General features: G+C 45.8%; 1 protein-coding gene across 8 annotated transcripts in view; it reads right to left on the reverse strand.

The window, feature by feature from the left end:
* The window catches only part of LOC144600209 (protocadherin-1-like), a 520454-nt gene that overhangs the window by 210052 nt on the left and 286354 nt on the right, over nucleotides 1-24048 (reverse strand). The window contains exon 5 of one of the 8 annotated variants that reach the window (XR_013548099.1): nucleotides 21672-21745. The exons of the other annotated variants lie outside the window; for them this stretch is intronic. The gene's annotated coding sequence lies outside the window, so the exon portion shown is untranslated. The remainder of the gene's footprint in view (nucleotides 1-21671; nucleotides 21746-24048) is intronic. 8 annotated transcript variants of the gene reach the window in all.

The raw sequence follows: 24048 nt of genomic DNA on the forward strand, positions 1-24048 counted from the left end.
GAAGTGCATAAAACACTCAACTGGTCACATCTGACGTACTATACACATTTCCTGTCAGCATATTTCAAAGAGAATGTGATAGCACTAGAGAAAGCGCAGAAGAGGTTTAAGAGAATATGTCCTACCTGGAGAATTATAGTTACCAAGAAATATTGTCTCAGCTGGGGCTGTTATTTTTGCCAAAAAAGGGATGTCTGAAAAGAATCATAGCATCAAAGAGTCATGTAGCGCAAAAAAGGCCCTTCAGCCCAACTTGCCCATGCTGACCAAGATGCCCCCATCTACATTAGACCCATCTGCCTGCATGTGGCCCATATTCCTGTAAACCTGGCCTATCCATGAACGTGTCCAAATGACCTCTATATACCGTTATAGTACCTGCCTCAACAACCTCCACTGTACCTCATTCCATATAGCCACCAGTCTCTGAGTAAAAAAGTTGCCTGTCAGGTTCCTATTAAATGTTTCCCCTCTTGCTGTAAACCTATCTCCTCATGTCCTTGATTCCCCCAATCTGGGTTAAAGACACTGTGCATTTACCCTAACTATTTCTCCCTATCCTGTACACCTCTATAAGATGACTCCTCATCCTCCTGCCCTCTAATGAATCAAGGAATAAAGTCCGAGCTAGCCCAGCAAGTTAGGCTTCAGTAACAAAATAAATCTGCAACTAAAAAAAATAAGGCGAGATGCTGGTTTAAACCGAAGATAGACACAAAATGGTGGAGTAGCTCAGCGGGACAGGCAGCATCTCTGGAGAGAAGGAACGGGTGATGTTTAGGTTCGAGACGAGCCTGAAGAAGGGTCAAAATGCCTCTCAAATGCCACTCCAGACGACAGAACTGACACGCAGAGTGAAGTCAATAGTCCTTGTCGACTTTGGCATTCACGGGACTTCTGACCTCTGCAAGGACCTGGTGTACGAGACCCTTAATTGTTCTGACAAATCGGCAGGTACGCCACTCAACTCAGTCAATTAGTGAAAGGCAATAAATGTTGGCCTTGACAAGGGCATACAGTGGTTCAAAAGAAGGGACACATCTTCATTTATTTTTACATTAAACAAGAGGGATTTCTTTTGGATGAGCTGTTAATGCTTGTCCGACCTCTGAAGGATGGCGCAAAAATTCCCCTTGTGCTCTTAGAGCCGCACAGAGATGAGCGCAGTGCTGTAGATAGAGTCCATGCTGATCCCCAACCATCCACTCATGCTAATTCTACATTTATCCCACCCTCCTACTTTCCCGTCAACTCCCCCACAGATTTATTTTTCTTTCTTTTTTTTCCTTCTATTCTGTTTTGTAGCTTAGCACAATCCGCAGGCATTGCCACTTTCATTTCACTGCACATCTTGTATATGTATGTGACAAATAAAGTTGACTTGACTTGACCTCCACGCAAGGTGCATTTTACAGTGGCAAGCTGACAATCTGGGGGATGGGAAGCAACTGGAGCACCCAGAAGAAACCCTGCTGCAGCACAGTGGCGCAGCGGTAGAGTTGCTGCCTCACAGCGCCAGAGACCCGGGTTCGATCCTGACTATGAGTGCTGTCTGAATGGAGTTTGTACATTCTCCCTGTGACCACATGGCTTTTCTCCGGGTGCTTCACTTTCCTCCCATATTCCAAAGACATGCAGGTTTGCAGGTTAATAGACTTAAGTAAATTGTCCCTAGTCTGTAGGATAAAACTATTGTATGGATGATCGTTGGTCCGTGTTGACTCGGTAGGCCAAAGGGCTTGTTTCCACACTGTATCTCTAAACTAAACAAAACTAAAGTAAACTAATCTAAACTAGACTAAACTAAACTTATCTGAACCAAGCCCAAGATAGACACAAAGTGCTGGAGTAACCTAGCGGGTCAAGCAGCATGTGGCTTCTGTTTAAACTAACCAGTCACATCAAAAACAGGCAGATTCACTGCACAGGTAGCAGCCGGGATCAGAATCGAACCGTAGGCCAGTGGTTCCACTGTGACACTCACAGCCAAAGAAGAACAGGTGATGATCTCCCATGCATCCTAGTGCAGCTGGTAGACCCGCCACCTCACGACGCCAGAGATCCGCGTTCAATCCTGACCCAGGGCGTTGTCTGTGTGTGGAGTTTGCATCTTCTCCCTGTGACTGCATGGGTTTCCTTCGGGTGCTCCGGTTCTCTCCCATAAACCAAAGACGTGTAGGTTTGTAGGTCGGTCAGCTTCTGTAAATTACCCCTAAAGGCAGTGGATGCGAAAGTGGGGAGAACGCAGAACTAGTGTATGGATGATCAATGGTCGGGGTGGACTCGGTGGGCCAAAGGGCCTGTTTCCATGCTGTACCTCCATAATATGATACAGACAATAAAGTTCCCCAACATTCTAAGAATCAATGTTTCACCAACTCTGACGTGAGGGTTTCTAGTTCAATTGTCTCCTGTAAATTGCCCCACAGTCAGCAGGGAGTGGATGCAAAAATGGGATAACATGTAGTAAATAGTGTGAACAGGTGATCGATGGCTGGAAGGGCCCCATTTCCATTCTGTATCTTTCAATCAATCAATTCAATCCTCGCCAATATTTATTCCTCAACCAACACTTTAAAAAAACAGATTATGTGCTTATCACTTTCAGTTTGTGGGAGTACTTTGCCAATTGGCCACCACATTCCCAACTTTGCAGACGTGATCGCACTTTTTTAAAGTACTTTTTTGGCTCCCCTGTGATTTGAAAAGCAGTGAAAGCTGCCTCGGCATTGAATGATCCAATTTTAAGTTCATTCCCCGGCCCAATCCCACCTCACTGTGCCGTGCCCCCCTTCAACCCATTTCTCAGACTATCCCATGGCAGTGGAACGGCAGGGGGAGAGGATAAATGGATGCAAATCTAGGTGCGGCACAGGGGGGAGAGAGAAAGAAAACAACATTGCCAGAGTGAGGTCAGACGCAAACTGGAAGAAGAGCAACTCTCATTCCACTTGGGTAGCTGGAAACCCAACAGTATGAACATTGAATATTAGATTGCATTGGTAAATAGGTGATGGTCTTGGCACACCAGGGGCGATTTACCGAAGCCAATTGACCTACAAACCTGCACGCCTTTGGGATGTGGGAGGAAACCAGAGCATCCGGAGAAAACCCACGCAGTCACAGGGAGAACGTACAATCTCTGCACAGGCGGCACCCGTAGTCAGGATCGAACCCAGGTCTCTGCCGCTGCAAGGAAGCAGCTCTACCACCTGATCTCCACGCAAAACAGTGGAAGGCAGAAGAATGGGGTTGAGAGGGAATGATAGATCAGCCATGATTGAATGGCAGAGCAGACCTGATGGGCCGAATGCCCTAATTTTGCTCCTTCAACTTATGAATAAACTTAATTATAATTTCCCAGCAGTTAAATTGAGAGCTGGGCTCAGAAAAGATGGCTTTATATTTGTCGAACACTTGGTGTAGTGAAACCCTGGAACTGTGTGTGACTCAAAGGTAGGCACAAAATGCTGGAGTAATTCAGCAGGACAGGCAGCATCTCTGGAGAGAGGGAATGGGTGACGTTTCAGGTGAGACACTTGGTCTTAAAGACCAAGGGTCTCGACCCAAAACGTCACCCATTCCTTTTCTCCAGAGATGCTGCCTGTCCCGCTGAATTACTCCAGCATTTTGTGTCTACCTTTGATTTAAACCAGTATCTGCCGTTCTTTCCTACACACTGCGTGTGACTCCTCTGGTTCACTTGCTATGAAGAAACAAATCAATCTCCGTTACATGGATTGTGGTTCTAAGCCACAAGTGGATCTTTTTTGGTCCCAGTATTTCTTTGCCGATTGTGGGAAGCAATGAGAAGGCAGGTAACATTGAATGTTGATCAAACATTCTGCGGGACAGTCATTAACACTTTAGCACTCTGCTTCACATTGGACTTAGCTTCCAAATTTGTGATACCTTCGATTTGTACCAGCATCTGCAGTTATTTTCCTACATCCTTCCAAACACAGCACTTTAGGCTTTACAGATAGAGTGTGGAAACAGGCCCTTCGGCCCACCATGTCCTCGCCGACCAGCATTCACCCCGTACACTAACCTACACGCACCACGGCCAATTGGTACACCTTACCAAAGTCAATTAGCCTACAAATTTGTACGTGTTTGGAGTGTGGGAAAAAACCAGAGCACCCAGAGAAAACCGACGCACTCACAGGGAGAACATACAATCTCCATTCAGAAGGCACACGTAGTCAGGCTTGAACCCAAGTCTCTGACACTGTGAGGCAGCAAGACTACTGTTGCAGCATTGTGCCGCCTCAAACGATGAACTGCAGATGCTGGTTCACCAAGAAGGACACCAAGTGCTGGGATAACTCAGTGGATCAGGCAGCATCTCTGGAAAACATGGGATAGGGGATGTTTCAGTGCAGCAAGCAGCAGAGAGCGCCATCGACTGACCACAGATGTGCAACATCCCCTATTTGGCCATGAACCCGCAAAGAGCCAGCTAAGGTCCAGGTAAAGCTTCCTCAACGAAGTTGAACCAAATGCTGAAGCTGAAGGTGCTAGAGTTGCATTATGGGAAGAGAGACTAGCCAATCTCCCATCAACGACATCCATGTCCTTAAGTGCCAAAGAAGAACTTCCTCCTGGGTCTGAATCAAGCTGGGCTGAATGGAAATGCCTCAACAGACTGAGAGCTGGTACTGGTCGTTGTAAAGCGACTCTCAAGGAGTGGGGTTATATAGACACTTAAGACGTCATCTGCATATGTGGCACTGAACCGCAAACTATGGGCACCTACTGAGATGTCCTCTATTGGAGCCCAACTGCAAAGCTGAGGACCTCGCTGAGAACATTGATGTTATTAAGTGTTGTGTTCAGTTTATGGCTGAGACACAATATCTGGGCTCAGGCAACATCTCTGGAGAAATGGAAGAGGTGATGTTTCGGGACAATGCACCAGCACTTTAGTTTAGTTGTTTAGTTAAGTTTAGTTTCATTTAGTTTAGTCGAGTATACTTTTGTTTCGATTAGTTTAGTTTTGTTTAGATTATTTAGTTTAGTTTAGTTACGTTTGTGGGAATAACGTTTAGTGCATGATAAAGTCCAGTAAAGTCTGATTAAAGATCGTCCAAGCGTCTCCAATGAGATAGATGGTAGGTCAGGATTGCTCTCTGGTTGTTGGTCGGATGGTTCAGTTGCCTGATAGCAACTGGGAAGAAACTGTCCTTAAAGTAATATAGAAGAATGTAGAAACAAGGAAATGCAGATGCCGGAGTCTGAAGAAGGGTCTCGACCCAAAACGACACCTATCTATCTTCTCCAGAGATGTTGCCTGACCTGCTGAGTTACTCCAGTGCTTTGTGTCTATTTTTGTTAGGGAAGTGGGATGTTGAGCTGTACATCAGGACTATGGACTATCTTTGATCGGACTTTATTTACACAGGACCCCTTGGTCCGTGCCTGAGAGGGGTCAGTCCTCAAATCCTTTAATGAAGGTTGAAACAAAGAACTAGCAGTGCGTCAGGCTCTATTTATATGTAAACTACCTCGAAGAATTCCCCCCCCCCCCCCATGAATTAGCAAAGCCTATTAATTCTAAAGCAAACTTTGATGAATAGGCCACTTTCATTCAACACGCTCTCAATCTGATTAGGATGTGAGCAGAATTATTCAGGGTTGTTCTGGGCTGCATGGATGGAATGAAGTATATGGAAACTGTCCAGACTCATTAAACTCAACACTCTCCACAGGACTCAGCTACTGCATTGTTATGATCAGTTCTCAAGCAACCTGGGTCACGATGTGGGCTGTGGCAGCCCCATTCAATCCATTAAGGAGGAATGGGTGGGGTGAGAGAGATGTGGGAGCACATCTTTAAGGTGCGTGGCGCAGCGGTAGAGTTGCTGCCTCACAACGCCAGAGACCCGGGTTCGATCCTGACTGTGGGCACTCCTGACTGTATGGATTTTGTACGTTATCCCTGTGACCTCGTGGGTTTTCTCTGGGTGCTCCGGTTCCCTCCCACCGTCTGTAAAGACGTACAGGTTTGTGGTTGAATTGGCGTTGGTAAAAAAATTGTAAATTGTTCCTAGGGTGCAGGAGAGTGCTGGTGAATGGTGTGATCACTGGCCGGCGCGGACCCGGTGGGCTGAAGGGCCTGTTTCCGTGCTGTATCTATAAAGTCTAAAGTCTAAAGAGAGGTTAGATGAACTTGGATTGTTTGTAATAAAAAGGAACTACAGATTCTGGGTAGACACAGGCAGCATCCCCGGAGAAAATTAATACACGACGTTTCGGGTTGGGAGCCTAAAGAAGGGTCCTGCCTCAAAACATCACTTATCCATTTTCTCCAGAGGTGCAGCCTGACTCGCTGAGTTACACCAGCATTTTGTGCCTATTCTTGGATTGCTTACTCTCGGCCAGAGGAAGTTTACCAGCATGATCCTGGATTAGGGAGCACTAGCGAGCTTGGTCAGAGTCGGAGTGTTTTCCATGGAGCGCTGGAGGTTGTGGGAAGACCTGATAGGACCATATAAAATTATGAGAAGCATAGATAGTCAGAGTCTTCTTCCCAGGGTGGAAAAAAATCAAATACTAAAGGGCACAGCTTTAAGGTGAGAGGGGTAAAGTTTAAAGGAGATGTGCGGGTTATGTTTTTTACACAGAGGGTGGTGAGTTCCAGGAACGCACTGCCGGGGGTAGTGGTTGAAGCAGATACATTAGTGGAATTTAAGAGACTTTTGGATAGGCACATGGATATGCAGGGAATGGAGGGATATGGATTATGTGCAGGTAGATAAATGATGGTCTTGGCATCATGTTCGGCACAGACATTGTGGGCCGAAGGACCTGTTCTTGTGCTACATAGAAACATAGAAAAAAGGTGCAGGAGGAGGCCATTTGGCCCTTCGAGCCAGCACTGCCATTCATTGTGATCATGGCTGATCATCTACAATCAGTAACCTTTGCCTGTCTTCTCCCCATATCCCTTGATTCCACTAGCCCCGAATTGGCCTCCACTGCCCTCTGTGGCAGAGAATTCCACAAATTCACAACTCTCTGGGTGAAAAAGTTTCTTCTCACCTCAGTTTTAAATGGCCTTCCCTTTATTCTTAGACTGTGTCCCCTGGTTCTGGCCTTCCCCAACATTGGGAACATTTTCCCTGCATCTAGCTTGTCTAGTCCTTTTATAATTCTATACGTCTCTCATCCTTCTAAATTCCAGTGAATACATGCCTAGTCTTTCCAATCTTTTCTCATATGACAGTCCCTCCATCCCAGGGATTAACCTCGTGAACCTACGCTTCATTGCCTCAATAGCAAGGACGTCCTTCCTCAAATTAGGAGACCTAATTTTGTTGTAGCTCGAAGGGCCGAATGGCCTACTCCTGCACCTATTGTCTATTGTCTATTGTCTATAAACCTGCACACAATACTCCAGATGTGGTCTTACCAGGGCACCTATACAACTGCAGAAGGACTTCTTTGCTCCTGTACTTAAATCCTCTCGTTATGAAGGCCAACATGCCATTAGCTTTCTTCACTGCCTGCTGTACCTGCACGCATACTCTCAGTGACTGGTGTACAAGGACACCAAGGTCTCGTTGCATTTCCCCTTTACCTAATCTGACACCATTGAGATAATAATCTGCCTCTTTATTTTTGCCGTGCTTTACTGTTCTATGTTCTATGTATCCATTCAATAAGCAGATGCTGGAAATGCCATTCACTCGGGTTGGTGGCTTCAACTGCATCATCGATGGGTTGGTCGATCAGGAGAGACAGAAGAAAGGTCTCGACCCAAAACGTCACCTTTCCCCAGAGATGCTGCCTGACCCCTTGAGTTAATCCAGCACTTTGTGTGCATCTTCGACGAGATAGCAAACTGGATGTCACCCTCAGAGTCCTGGCAGAAGCAGTAAATGTCAAAACTTTCATGACAATGATACTTTATAAAAGGAATAGAGTGGACAGAAAGCGTAGAAGATATATGAGGATGCAGCCGGGACACGTGGGCCTTAGCTATAGGGAGAGGTTGAGCTGGCTCGGACTCTATTGCTTGGAGCGCAGGAGGATGAGGGATAACTAATAGAGGTGTACAAAATAGTGAGAGGAACAGATCGGCTCGATGCACAGAGATTCTTGCCCCAGAGTAGGGGAATTGAGAACCAGAGGACATAGGTTTAAAGTGAGGGGGGAGAAATTTAATAGGAACCAGATGGATAACTTTTTCATACAAAGGGTGGTGGGTGTATGGACCAAACTCCCACAGAAGGTGGTTGAAGCAGAGACCATTGCAACAGTTAAGAAACATTTAGACAGGTACATGGATAGAATAGGTTTGGAGGGATATGGGCCAAACACAGGCAGGTGGGACTAGTGTAGATGGGACATTTTGGTTGGTGTGGGCAACCAAGGGCCTGTTTCCACGTTGTATGACTCTATAATATCATGCCCTGATTATAATGTTGTTTATTTTTATGAATAAAGTATACTTTTGATGAAAATCAATTCCATCTGCAAGTATATTGAAAATTCATTTGTCCAGTGGTAGACTGAGAACAATTCCAAGAAATTCGTAGACCATGGTCTTTCCATCAATTGCTAAGCTGTTCAAGTGTTACACCATCCCTATTACACAGGTCCTCTATCCTAAATCACTTGCATTTCAACTCATATCTGCGATCAATCATTACACTGGTGCACGACCTTACATCCTTTTTCTTCACACAGAGGGTGGTAGCAGTATGAAACGAGCTGCCAGAGGAGGTAATGGAGGCAGGTACAATAGCAACATTTAAAAAACATTCGGACAGGTAGAATAGGAAAGGTTCGGAGGGATATGGGCCAAACGCTGGCAGATGGGAATAGCTTAGATGGGGCATCTAGAGATGCTGCCTGAGCTGTTGAGTAACTCCAACACTTTGTGTACTTTGGTCAGCATGAACAATTTTGGTCTCCTAATTTGAGGAAGGACATTCTTGCTATTGAGGAAGTGCAGAGTAGGTTCACCAGGTTAATTCCCGGGATCGCGGGACTGTCGTATGATGAAAGAGTGGGTCGACTGGGCTTGTATTCACTCGAATTTAGAAGGATGAGAGGGGGTCTTATAGAAACGTATAAAATTCTTAAAGGATTGGATAGGCTAGATGCAGGAAAAATGTTCCCGATGTTGGGGGAGTCCAGAACCAGGGGTCACAGTTTAAGAATAAGGGGTAGGCCATTTAGGACTGAGATGAGGAAAAACTTCTTCACACAGAGAGTTGTGAATCTGTGGAATTCTTTGCCTCAGAAGGCAGTGGAGGCCAATTCACTGGATGTTTTCAAGTTAGAGATTTAGTTCTTAGGGCTAAAGGAATCAAGGGATATGGGGAAAAAGCAGGAATGGGGTACTGATTTTAGATGATCAACCATGATCATATTGAATGGCAGTGCTGGTTCGAAGGGCCGAAAGGCCTACTCCTGCAACTATGTTTCTATGTTTCTAACATGTTGGGCCAAAGGGCCTGTTGCTGTGCTGTTTGGCTTTGTAACCTTCAACCCTCTGCATTGGGCACTGCTTAATGTTGCCGATCCAATGCAAACAGTTCAATACTGCTCTCTTTCTTCACACTTTGAAGCACTGCTCTCGATTGTCTGCTCGTTAATTTACTCCCATTATTTTATTGAGCGACACTCAGAACATTCTCGGTTGACTATAAATACTGAAGTACCCGCATTCCAAAAACTTGCAGGTTTGTGAATTGCCGCTGTGAACTGCCCCTAGTGTGCAGGGAGTGGATGAGAAAGTGGGATAACATGGAATGGGTGATCGATGGTCAGTGTGAACTTGATGGGCCGAAGGGCCTGTTTCCATGCTGTGGTTTTTTTGTCAATTAAGTCATTAATTACAAACAGGTTTAGTTTAATTTAACGTCACCCATCCCATTTCTCCAGAGCTGTTGCCCGACCCGCTGAGTTACTTCAGCACTTCATGTCTATCTTCGGTGTAAACCATTATTAACAGTTCCTTTCTTTACATTCTGCAAGACGTGCAGGTTTGTAGGTTAAATGGCTTGGGTAAAATTGTATGTTTCCCCTAATAGTGTGTGGAGGATGGTGTTAGTGTGCGGCGATCGCTGGGCGGTGCGGACTCGGTGGGCCGAGGGGCCTGTTTCCGTGCTGTATCTCTAAACTAATCTAAAAACCTAAAATCTTGCACAGAACCAGCACAGAACTCAAAGGGCTGAGTGGCCTCCTTATGAGCTCTCACCATTCGTTCAGACTTTGAATTACTCTTTTCCCTTTTGGATTTCCTGGCTGAAATTTATTTTTTTATTACCTGACTGAACCCAAAGGTGAAAAGACCGTCTCAACATATTGAGCTGCTGCAGAATAAAAATGAACAAAAGGGAGAGGTATTACATTTTATTTCCCTGAGGGACTGAATCGAGACTAAGAGATAGCATTCTGCACATCGCATTCTTATTCAATTTTTAGTGTGCTATTCTTCTGTTAGAAGTGCCTGTGTAACACTCTCCTGGTATCTTGGCTGCATTAAAGTAACTCTGAGTCAAGCAAAGCAAGAGGAAGACATTTTTGATCTTTAACCTGTGCTGAATTGGTTGTGGATGGGAATAAGGAACAGGACAAGTTGATACGGTTGATACAAAATTCATACCTGATATTTAAGCATATCAAGAGAGGTACAGAATAGAAATTGAGGAACTGAACTACTTGCGCCACTGCTTCCGTGGGTTTTTCCCGTGGAAAGGAATCATCCCCATCTCTCCTCAAAAGCCACTCGACGTTCAGTCGGATAAAAGGTCCCGACTCGAAACGTCACCCGTCCTTTTTCTCCAGAGATGCTGCCTGACATGCTGAGTTACACCAGCACCTTGTGTCAATCTTCGGTATAAACCAGCATCTGCGGATCCTTCCTTGTTTCTAAAGTACATTTTACCAGAACGCTTTCATAAAGTCATACAGCCTAGAAGCAGGCCGAAGGTAGACACAAAAAGCTGGAGTTACTCAACGGGACAGGCAGCATTTCTGGAGAGAAGGAATGGGTGATGTTTCGGGTCGAGACCCTTCTTCAGACAGGCCTCTCGGTCCAATTTGCCCAAACCGACCAAAATACCCCATCAACACTTGTCCCACCTGCCGGCATTTGGCCCATATCTCTCGAAACCTATCCTATCCATGTACCTATCCAAATATTTTTTAAACATTATGATAATACCAGCCTCAACTACATCCGATGGCAGCTCATTCCAAATACCTAGCACCCTTTGTGTGGAAAAGTTGCCCCTCAAGTTCCTATTAAATCTTTAGGGAGTTATGGGCCAGGCGCATGTACGGTCCAGAGTAGATGGGGCATGTTGATCAGCATGGGTAAGTTCACCTGCTTCTGCATTGTAAGACTCTATCACTCTCTATGATTCCGCACCAGTCAGACTTGACATGTGAAGATCTGTTTCTGATGCAACAAATGCACCCAATATGTTTACGTTTATTAGGAAGCAGAAACCATGAATCTTGCAAATTAATTGACACATCCATTCATTGTTACCCATTGAATGTTAAAAAGCCAATTCCCTATACAATGAGCAAAGTTGTAGACATATTGCATTGAAATTGGCCTATTTTGTGGTAATGTAGAAATGTTCGCTAACTGATTGGAGCTCATTACTGCTTATTCAGCATTGCCGCTCCAGAAAGGTTTGGGAAATCTTAGTTCAAAATCATGCACTGATACACACACTTCCAACCTGCTGTGTTACCCCCTTGACCAAGCAATCGTCCCAATGACACCCCCAGCCTTTTCACTTCCACTAATTATGTCATAAGTTCACAAGGTATAGGAGCAAGTTATAGGATCAAGTCCATTCAGTCATGGCTGATCTACAGTATTTTTCCATCTCAATCCCATTCTCCTACCTTCTCCCCATAACCCCTTACTAATCGAGAATCTGTCAATCTCCACCTTAAACCTCCGCAGTCGGCTCTGGCAATGAATTCCATAGAACCCCCTCTGACTTAAGAAATTCCTCCTCATCTCCTTTCTAAAGGTGCGTCCTTTTATTCTGAGGCTGTGCCTTCTGGACGTTGACTCTCCCACTACTGGAAACATCCTCCCCACGTCCACATTTCACCATTCGGTAAGTTTCAATCAAACATCCTTTTAAACTCCCTATGAGTACAGGTCCAGTGCTGCCAAACACTCTTCATCCCCAGGATCATTCTCGTAATCCTCCTCTAGACCCTCTCCAATGCCAGCACATCCTTCCTCAGACATGGGGCCCAAAACTGCTCACTATACTCCAAACGGAATCTGACCAGCCATTTATAAAGCCTCAGCATTATATCCCTGATTTTATATTCTAATATACATTTTGCGTAAACCAGCACCTACAGTTCCTTGTTTCTATATTTCAGCTGTTTATATGCTAGGCAAAGATTGCCTCAGTCCAAGTGTAGATGATGATTCTAAAGCCCATCACTTTCCCGTTAGGAAATTATAAGTTGGCCTTGTCAGCCAATTAACCTACAAACCTGTACGTCTTTAGAGTGTGGGAGGCAACCAGAGCACCCGGGGAAAACCCACACGGTCACGGCGAGAACGTACAAACTCCGTACAGAGAGCACCCATAGTCAGGATTGAACCCGGGTCTCTACCGCTGCGCCACCGTGCTGCCCTGAGTGGACCCCCTGATCCTCCTGTCTGTGAGCTGCATGCCGGGGAAGCCACTAGTGATGATACATCAATACCACCAAATCAAAACACACAGTGGGAGACAGGCTCCATCACATTCAGCAGAGATAAGGTGGGAACCTATCTATCGCACCGCCGCCTTAAAAATGTTAATGGGTGGGTGAGAATCAAAGATGAAAAGAAGAAAGACAGAGAAAAAAAACACGAAATCACATGTTTTTTTATCTATTCTGGGTGTTTGTAAAGAGATAACATTCAATACAAGATTCTTTTATCAGCTGGCTTTCAAAAGAAACTGAATTATATATCTGCCATCGGACTGAATCCACATTGGAAACACGTGCAAAAATAAACTAAAATGCAGGGGGTTAGCTGGTGTGTGAAAGACCGGGAACCATGCACGGCACTTGAGAAAGGGGCCGAACGGTGGCGCAGCAGTAGAGTTCCTGCCTCATGGTGGCAGAGGCCCAGGTTCGATCCTGACTACGGGTGCTGTCTGTACATAGTTTGTACATTCTCCCTGTAACCACGTGGAGTTTTTCCGGATGCTCCGGTCTCCTCCCACATCCCAAAGATGTGCGGGTTTGTAGGCTAGTTGGCTTCTGTAAATTGCTCCGAGTGTGTCAGGAGTGGATGCAAAAGTGGGAATAATACAGAACTAGTGTATGGGAGGTCGACACAAACAGCTGGAGTCTCTCAGCGGGTCAGGCAGCATCTCTGGAGAAAAGGAATAGGTGGCGTTTAGGGCCGAGACTCCATGCTGCTCCGTCTACACTCCGCAAGGCCACCAGCATAACCAAGGACCTGTCTCACCCCAGTCATTCCCTCTTTTCCCCTTTCTCTTCAGGCCAGAGGTACAGAAGTGTGAAAACGCACACCTCCAGATTCAGGGACAGTTTCATCTCAGCTGTTCTCAACAGTCAAGAGTGTTTTATTGTCATATATCCCGAAACGGAACTATGAAATTCTTACTTGTAGCAGCACAACAGACATGTAAACATAGTACTCTGTTAAAACCCATAATAGACAATAAAAAACCCGGAGGCGTACCAGTACTTCCAACATATGGACTAGACAAGTGGGTCGCAAAATCAGGTGGCTCCTTAATAGCTGCCTCGCCAACAGTCTGTCTCCTCCTTTTCTTTCTTTGTTTTTTTTTAGTATGTGTTAAATGTCTGCTTTGGTGTTCTTTGGCTTTGTATTATGTGGGGGGGGGGGGGGGGGGGTGTTGGGGGTGAACTTTTTTTAATCTCTTACCTCGACGGAGATGCAAATTTGTTTTCCGTATCGTATCTCCATCCGCAATGCGGCCTAACATCGAGGAGCTGGCAGGACAGCATCATGGAGCTGGTGGTCCCTGTCAGGGATCAACCTTGGAGCTCCAACCGTAGGAGCCTGCGGACTTTAAAATCGTGGAGCTCGCGGTCCCTTAGTTAGGGACCGACTTTGGGAGCTCCAAGCCGCAGGAGCTTCGACCGCCCCGACGCGGGAGCTTCGATCGCCGGCTGCGGGAGCTTCGATCGCCCCGACTGCGGATGGTTCGACTGCCCCGACCGCGGGAGAATAAAGAGGGAACAAGATTCGATTTTATTGCCTTCCATCACAGTTAGGAATGTGGGGAATCCGCTGTGGTGGATGTTTATGTTAACTTTTATGTGTGTCTTGTTGCATTTTTCTGGTATGACTATATGTTAAATCGAATTTCACTGTACCTTAAATGGCACACGTGACAATAAAGGACCATTGAACTGTTCAACCATTGGACTTTATCTTTGTAAACAGCACCAAAATATGGTGCGTTTGTGAGTTGTGCAAAGTCATTTCACAGTGCTGTGCATACGTGACAATAAAAATCCATTGATCCCTTGAAAAAAAGTCTGGTATCAGGCAACTGAACCATCGTGTTACCAACTAGAGAGCCCTCCTGACCTACCATCTACCTCATTGGAGAGCCATGGACTATCTTTAATCAGTCTTGACTGGACTTTATCTTGCACTAAACGTTATTCCCTTTATCATGTATCTGTACACTGTGGCCAGCTTGATTGTAATCGTGTATAGTCTTTCCACTGACTGGATAGCACGCGACAAAAAAGGCTTTACACTGCACCTCGGTACAGGTGACGATAATAAACTAATACACCAGAAAGATAGATGACGAGTGTATTGCAAAGGTGGAACCTGGAGCTAGGAGAAGCAAAGGTGAGCGTTGCCACAGCAGGTCGGCTGAGGTGGCCAACATGTCACAGAGACAGCCAGGTGGTCTTCATGATAGCAAACATATGGGCTCAGTAGCTCAAGTAAGAGCCCATTAGGATACCAGGGCAGCAAGCAATATGTCTCAGGCTTGGTCTTTGGCCAGAGAGAGGGCTGGAATCATTAACTTCCTGTTAGAATATACAGTAGAGAATTTGCTGCCAGCAATACCTTACAAATTGCAGTGAGATAGATGACCAGTAAACCTAATACGACAGTGGTGGAATGGTGAATATTAGCCCGGGAAGCATGAAATCTTAATGCTTCAATGCTTCAATTATACTTTATTGTCACATGTAACTAGGTGCAGTAAGATTATTTTTATGCAGATAATTCTGTAAAAACGTCTAAAGCACAATCATACTTAAACAAACGTTTAGAGATTAGACTTTAGAGATACAGCGCAGAAACAGTTCCTTCGGCCCATCGAGTCCGCGCCGACCAGCGATCACCTGTACACTAGTTCTATCCCGCACACTCGGGACAATTCACAATGTTGCCGAAGCCATTTAACCTATAAACCTGTAAATATCTTTGGAGTGTGGGAGAAAACTGTAGCACCTGGAGAAAACCCACACGGTCACAGGGAGAACACACAAACTTTGTACAGACAGCACCTGTAGTCGGGTCACTGGTGCTGTAAGGCAGCAATCCACTGCTGCACCACAATGCCGCCCTAGAGTGTAATCCTGTTCTTCTTAGAACCGTACAACAGATGGACAGGCTCTTTGGCCTACAGTGACTGTGCCAAACATGATGCCAAAACCAACTCTTATCTGCCTGAACATCATTCCAATCCCTGCCTATCCATATGCCTATCCAAATATCTCTTAAATTTACAGAAGCCAATTAACCTACAATCCTGCACATTTTTGGAATGTGGGAGGAAACCAGAGCACCCAGAGAAAGCACAGGGAGAAAGTACAAATTTTATACAGACAGCATCCACAGTCAGGTTCAAAACCGAGTCTCTGGTGCTGAAACGCAGTAAATCTAACGCTGCCCAACTATACCCTCTGCGCCAAAAATAATAATAAAATGCAAATAATTGGTTGTAAAGCCTTTTTAAGACATCTTGAAATCCTTAAGTTTACAGCCTCTGTTTACTGAAGGCTCGGTGAGAGCCTTGGTACACCACACAAAAGCTGCCGTTAAAGACTTCACAATTTCTGGCAGAGACCAATGAACAGATTCAACTGTGCCTGAAGTAGCTTCGTTCTGGAGATTTAATGGTGGAGGGACTGGGGCGGAACGGTGGCGCAGCGGTAGAGTTGCTGCCTTCGGGTGCCAGACCCGGGTTAGATCCTAGCTACAGGTGCTGTCTGTACGGAGTTTGTGCATTCTGTGTACAGTTTTGGTCTCCTAATTTGAGGAAGGACATCCTTGTAATTGAGGCAGTGCAGCGTAGGTTCACGAGATTGATCCCTGGGATGGCGGGACCGTCATATGATGAAAGATTGAAGAGACTAGGCTTGTATTCACTGGAGTTTAGAAGAATGAGAGGGGATCTTATAGAGACATATAAAATTATAAAGGGACTGGACAAGCTAGATGCAGGAAAAATGGCCAAATCACTGGATGAATTTAAGAGAGAGTTAGATAGAGCTCTGGGGGCTGGTGGAATCAAGGGATATGGGGAGAGGTTGGGCACAGGTTACCGATTGTGGATGATCAGCCATGATCACAATGAATGGCGGTGCTGGGTCGAAGGGCCGAATGGCCTCCTCCTGCAGTTATTTTCTATGTTTCCCTGTGACCGCTTGGGTTTATTCCAGGTGCTCCGGTTTCCTCCCACATTCCAAAGACATACAGGTTTGTAGGTTAATTGGCTTTGGTAAAATTGTAAATTGTCCCCAGTACGTTGGATATCGTTACTGTATGGGGTGATCGCTAGTCGGCACGGACTCAGTGGGCCAAAGGGGTGTTTCCACGTTGTATTTCTAAAGTCTGGAATTTGTTACCCAACTTTACTATAAACAACATTTTGAATGTACTTAAAATGACCCAGTGGAAAATAAGTTATGGTTGGTCCATTGTTTAGTTTAGTTTACAGATACATCGCCGAAACAGGCCCTTCGGCCCACCGGGTCTGCTCCGACCAGCGGTCACCCCGTACACTAGCACCATCCTACACACAATTTACAATTTCTCCCGAAGCCAATAAACCTACCGACATGCACGTCTTTGGAGTGGGGACAGAAACCAGTGAACCCGGAAAAAAACAATGCAGATCACGGGGAGAACGCACAAACCCTGTATAGGCAACACCTGTAGTCAGGATCAAACCCGGGTCCCTGGCCCTGTGAGGCGGCAACTCTAGCTGTGCGCCATCGTGCAGCCCACAAAACTGGAAGGGACATTTTCTCTTCCCCATCTATGCTATGTGGGCAGGGGCTCGTCAATGGCTGAAGTGACTTCAAGCTGGTAACTGATAATTTAGGGGCTGTAAATCAGATGGAAGAACCTTACAATCAGCACAACACTACGCAGACAGATGCTCTCAAGCATACTCAAGAGCAGCGTCGCATTTAATACCACACACCTGCAGCTCCCACTCACAAAGCCTGAACAAAAAACAAAATCTTGCACAGGATATGCAAGACCTGGGTTGCAAACGGGGGTCGGAATTCACGGCTGTGTTATTAGTGTCAAATGGTGATAGCTCTCATGGCTCTGAGTCAGAAAGTGGTGGGTGCAGATCCCACTCGCAAAGCACATCATCCAGTTTAACCGTGTACCAAGAAACAGCTTGAGCTTTGGAATTGCCACCAGCTTCAAAAAGGAAAGGGTTTACGTTAAAAGACACTAGAGTAACTCAGTGGGTCAGGCAGCATCAATGGAGTGTGTGGATAGGTGACGTTTTGGGTCAGGACCCTTCTTCACACTCATGTAGTCTTCTGAAGAGGGGTCCCTACCCAAAACAATGCCTATTCATATTCTTAAATTCATAAATTCAAGGAGCAGAATTAGGCCATCACACCCATTGAGTCTATTTCACCATTCAATCATGCCTGATCTATCCTTCTCTTCCAACCCCATTCTCCTGCCTTCTCCCCATAACCCTTGACACCCATACTAATCAAGAATCTGTCAATCTCCAACTTATAAATATCCATTGACTTGGCCTTCAAGCCGTCTGTGGCAATGAATTCCACAGATTCACCACCCTCTGACTAAATAACTTAGTCAATGTTCTCCAGGGATGCTGCCTGACCCGCTGTTATTTGTGTCTTCTTTTTGTAAACCAGCATCTGTAGATTCTTGTTTCTAGGGTGTACATTAACATTATCTCAGACTAAATCTCAACACACTACTTCACAAAAGGAAAATCTCTTTCTGTATGGATACTTTAGGTACTGTCACAATGTTTAAAAATATTACCACGATATTTAAAAAAAGATATGGATATGTGCATGGATAGGATATATCTAGAAGGATATTGGCCAAACACAGGCAGGTGGGGCTAAAGTAGCTGAGGCATGGTGGTCGGCAGGGCTAAGTTGGGCCGAAGGACCTGTTTCTGCTCTGAATGACTATGATTCTATGACTATAGAGAGCACTGGAATGAACAGCATCCTGCCACATAAAGGAAAGGATTTAGTTTAACGTAGAGAGTGTTAGAATGAATCTCAACACCCGACCACACAAAGGGAAGAGTTTATATTAGTTTTAGAGCATTGGAATTAATCTCAACACCCTACCTGAGAAAGTGAAGAGTTTAGTATAGAGATAATTGGAATGAATCTCCGCACCCTACCACACAAAGTAGGCACTCTGACAATTCCAGGGTATCCATTAGTATTGCCTTCTCAGTCAAATGAAAACTTCCTGAGAGTATTGAACTCCACAATATTATTCAAGTGGACAATAATGAGGCAAGACTGAGCCACAGTTCTAAGCTCTCCTGTTGGAGAGCAGGAGGGTGAGGGATGATCTTGTCGAGGTCTACAAAATCATGAGAGGAATAGATCGGGTTAATGCATACATTCTTTTGGCCAGAGCAGGGGATTCGAGACCCAGGGGACGTGGGTCTAAGGTGAGGGGGAGAATTGTTTAACAGGAACCTGGGAGATAACTTTTTATACAAAGGATGGTGGGTGTATGGAACGAGCTGCCGGAGGAGATTGTTGAAGCAGGTACTATCACAATGATTAAGAAACACCTAGACAGTCACACGGATAGGACAGGTTCAGAGGGATATGGGCCAAATCAAAGATACTAGAGGAACAAGATGGACCTCTCCATTGAAATCATCTATACTGAAGTGTAGTGCGCAAAGGAGCGGAACGTCCGTCATTTTAGTAGGCAAAACCCACCGTTCGTTATGCCTCTCGCAGTGTAATCAGCATTTTGGGGGAACAGTATGTGTGATGATACCATTAAAATGCAGAATAGACAATAGACAATAGACAATAGACAATAGGTGCAGGAGTAGGCCATTCGGCCCTTCGAGCCAGCACCGCCATTCAATGTGATCATGGCTGATCATTCTCAATCAGTACCCCGTTCCTGCTTTCTCCCCATACCCCCTGACTCCGCTATCCTTAAGAGCTCTATCTAGCTCTCTCTTGAATGTATTCAGAGAATTGGCCTCCACTGCCCTCTGAGGCAGAGAATTCCACAGATTCACAACTCTCTGACTAAAAAAGTTTTTCCTCATCTCTGTTTTAAATGGCCTACCCCTTATTCTTAAACTGTGGCCCCTGGTTCTGGTGACTAGCGTAGAATATATCTCATCTATCAATTCACAGATTTTTGTTAATTTTCTTTTTAAATGTTTCTGTAAGTTTCTGCCTACTAAAATGGCGCCATGACATACTACGGTTTTTAGGGTCGAGTGGTCTATCTTGCTCCTCTAGTATCTTTGCGCCAAACGGAGACTGGTGGGACTAGTGTAGATGGGGCAGGTTGGTCGGCGTGGACAAGTTGGGCCAAAGGGCCTGTTTCCATGAATCTGTAATTATGACTATGACTCTATGATTGTTATAAACCTCCACTGATACTTTTTTTGGGGGTTTAATGCAGCACACTGTGAATCAGAAGCTGGTGAACTGAAGCCCCTCTCTGGAGATCAAACTTCTTGGCAAAGCTGGCCACAAATTGCTGCATTTCCCTCAAGCAATCAACATCAAATTGCTGAAGAGGCCGATTAAATCACTTTGGGTTGGTGCATGAACCACCCCAGGTCATCAGAGAGCTGTGGGCTCTCACTAGATCAAGCCAGTTGCATCTTCTAGACCACTCCAGCCAAGCAGAGTTTAGGCCAAAATTATGTCACCTGCCAAGAAAGAACAGGATGCCTTTAAAAAAAAGTCGATGTGGTTGCTGTTCTGCAAGAACAGGTTCAAATGGAGCAGCCCAACCGGGCTTTGAACTCCGCAGGTGCAAAGAGTACAACAAAGAGACTGATGCCTCTCCCCTCCACAATGTCATGTGTTCTGCAGGCTTCTCCTGACAAGATAAAAGCAGGTGAAGAGGGTTGAGCCGAGAGCTAACATCTCAACGAACATGTTGTGATTTGAGGTTTGGAACTTAAGGTTGCGCAACGTGAAGCCTTTCCATCTGAACAAAGCCAAAATTAAACTTCACACAAAACAAACACAACAGGACTCTCGGATTTGCTCCCTTGAACGGTTACAACATTCCAAATGTTCCTTCCAGAATTGCACAGTGGGTGTAGCTAGAGTGCGAGCGGTCCTGAGCTACTATCTACCACATTTGGAGACCCTTGGACTATCTTTAATCGGACTTTACCGGATTTTATCTTGCATTAAACGTAATTCCCTTTATCGTGTGTAAGAAGGAGCTGCAGATGGTGGATTACACTGAAGATAGAAACATAAAGCTGGTGTGACTCAGTGGGTCAGGCAACATCTCTGGAGGAAAGGAATAGGTGACATTTGGGTAGAGTCGGGTTGCCAACTGTCCTGTATTAGCCGGGACATCCTGTATATTGGGCTAAACCAGGGGCCGCTGTAGGCCCGGACAGTGTAGGCCCGGACACTGTAGGCCTAATGGAGGATGCGTAGCAACCCGCCTCCCGGCCCGGATGGCCGCCATTGATGGAGCGGGAGCACGTGGCCGCTGACGCGGCGGGTGAGGTCACGTGGGGCGCGGGGCGGTGGTGTCACCGTTTGCCCCTTATTTGGGAGTGAGAAAGTTGGCAACCCTAGTTGAGACCCTTCTTCAGACTGTCAGGGAGAGGAAAACTACAGATATGGGAAGGTACAGAACATGGCAGAGCCTGATATGATGACTCAGGAAAGGTAGAGCCCACAATGGTGTATTGTTGGCTGGTGAGGAGATGATAACGAAGGAATTCAAACATTGAAATTAGCAAGACAACTGGTGGGGGGTTGGAGAGAGAGGGACTGCCAGGGTTATTGGAAGTTAGAGAAATCAAGATTCATGCTGCTGGGTTGTAAGCTGCCCAAGCGAAATATGAGGTGCTGCTCATAGTGCATCTATACACTGTGGTTGGCTCGATTGTAATGTTGTGCAGTCTTTCCGCCGAATGGTTAGCATGCAACAAAAGCTTTTCACTGTACCTTAGTACACGTGACAGTAAACTAATCTAAACTATGGATAGGAAAGGTGTAGAGGGATCTGGACCAAATAGGGGCAAATGGGATTAGCATAGATGGGGCATCTTGGTCGGCATGGACGAGATGGGTTGAAGGGGTGGGTTCCGTGCCGTATGATGCTATGACTACAATTTAGCAGACGATCTTATACAAATTTCCTGTTGCCCAGTTCTTACTGTGATAAAGTGGCACTCCCGTAACCATCTCCCGATACCCCAGATGGCGGTTCAGAGGACTTTGCTGGCGATAACTGCATAGGTAGAAAAAAACACACAGGTGGAAGGGAGGGAGAAAGAAGAGGGGAATAAGGTTCAGTGTTACAGTAGAGGTTTGTCAAGACTGACTCAGGAAGGGAGGGAGGAGAGGACGTTTACTGCTAAAGAATGAGACAAAGACACCACAGGGTAGACAGGGAGGACCAGAGGAGAGGGATGATGGTTCGCTGGACGATCCGGATGGAGGTGAGGGATGGAGGCCCTGCAGCAGCCTGAGGCTCGCCTGGATCGGGCACCGCTCCAGGAGACTGAGCGTGTGGACCGGACTGGAGTTAGAAAATGGCACCAAAACCTGGCGACTCTTGCATGCGGTCTCGGTGGACTATATCTATACACATTGTGCCAATCGGGGATTGTGCTTAGGTGTGGCGATACCTAACTGAACTCTATGCAAAGAAAGAACTTCACTGCATGGCTGTACATGTGATAATAAAGAACCATTTCCGGTTTCCTCCCACTCTCTAAAGACATGCAGGTTTGTATGTTTGTGGGTTACTCGACTTCTGTAAATTGTAAATTGTCCAAGTGTGCAGGATAGTGTTAGTGGATGGGGTAATCACTGGCCAGCACGGACTCGGTGGGCCGAAGAGCCTGCTTCCATGCAGTATCTCTAGAGTCTAATGTGAAAATCAATACAAAGCTAGAGTCTGGAAACCTGAAATAAAAACAGAAAATGCAAGATGTGCCCAATCTGAGTGTTTCGAGCACGTTCTGTTTTTATTATTAATAGGTTTACGAGGATGTTGCCAGGATTTGAGGGCCTACACTCCAGGACAGGTTGCACAGGTTTGGACTTTACTCCTCACAGCGCAGGAGGCTGAGGAGCAGTCTTACAGAAGTGTATAAAATCACGAGGGGAATAGGGAGATTGAATGCACAATCTTTATTTTCCCTCCAGAGTAGGGGAATCAAGAACCAGAGAACATCGGTTCAAGTGGGAGCGGCAAGATTTAAAAGGAACCTTAGGGGCAATTTTTTTAAACAGAGGGTGGTGGGTTATATGGAATGAGCTGTCAGAGGAGGCAGTTGATGTAGGTACAATCACAACATTTAAAAGACATTTGGACAGGTATAGGTTCATTAGTTCATAAGTTCTTGGAGCAGAATTAGGCCATTCGGCCCATCAACTCCGCCATGCAGTCATGTATTTTTCCCTCTCAACCCCATTCTCCTGCCTTCTCCCCATAACCCCTGACACCCTTACTGATCAAGAATCTGTCAATCTCCGTCTTAAACGTATCCATTGACTTGGCCTCCACAGTGGCAACAAATTCCACTGGAATAGGAAAGGTTTAGACGGATATGGGATAGATGTGGGCAAATTGGACAGGTTCAGATGGGGCACCTTAGTCGGCATGGATAAGTTGGGCTGAATGGCCTGTTTCTGTGCTGTGTTACTCTTTGCCACCATGCCTATGACTCCAATTGGTTCAAAAGTATTGACTTCTAGACATTAGCGATACAGCGCAGAAACAGGCCCTTTGGCCCACCGAGTCCGCGCTGACCAGTGATTACCCCACACGCCAGCACTATTCTACACACGAGTGCCAATTTCACAATTTTACCAAAACCAATTAACCTCCAAACCTGTACGTCTTTGGAGCGAGGGAGGAAACTGGATTAACCGGGGAAAACCCACACGGCCACAGGGAGAACGTACAAACTCCATACAGACAGCACCCATAGTCAGGATCGAACCCGGGTCTCTGGCGCTGTAAGGCAGCAACTCTACCGCTGTACTACCTCCCTCACCAACTAAAGTACACACATGTAGCCATCAACCAAAGTCCACACATTCATTCATCAACTCAGGTCCACACATGGATTTATCAACCAAGGTCCATATAGGCCGACATTGTGTTAGAAGAGCACGATTGGGGTTTGCATCCTGGCCTCCTCCCTTGCCGAGGTTAAATGGTCTGTTGAGTCCCACTGGGTGGCCCATGTGTCGACACCTCGGCTGCCTAGCCAGTGCCTGCAGGAGTCTGCAAATTCGGGAGAACAGGAGGGGGATAATAAACAAACAGGAATGCCCATTTAGAGAGTGGAAACAAGGAACAGCAGATGTTGGTTTCCAAAAAAAAAGACGCAAAGTGCTGGAGTTATTCAGCGGGTTATGCAGCATCTCTGGATACCATAGATTGGTGACATTTCAGGTGGTAACGGAATCAATTCATTCAATGTTTTCTTTTGAAGAACATATTTTCAATTTCCCATGAGTTTGTGCAAGATGAAATAATTTACTTAAATCCTAAATCCCACTGATAAAGCCCTCTTT

This window comes from Rhinoraja longicauda, chromosome 14 (genome assembly GCF_053455715.1).
Source record: "Rhinoraja longicauda isolate Sanriku21f chromosome 14, sRhiLon1.1, whole genome shotgun sequence".
Taxonomy (NCBI): Eukaryota; Metazoa; Chordata; class Chondrichthyes; order Rajiformes; family Arhynchobatidae; genus Rhinoraja; species Rhinoraja longicauda.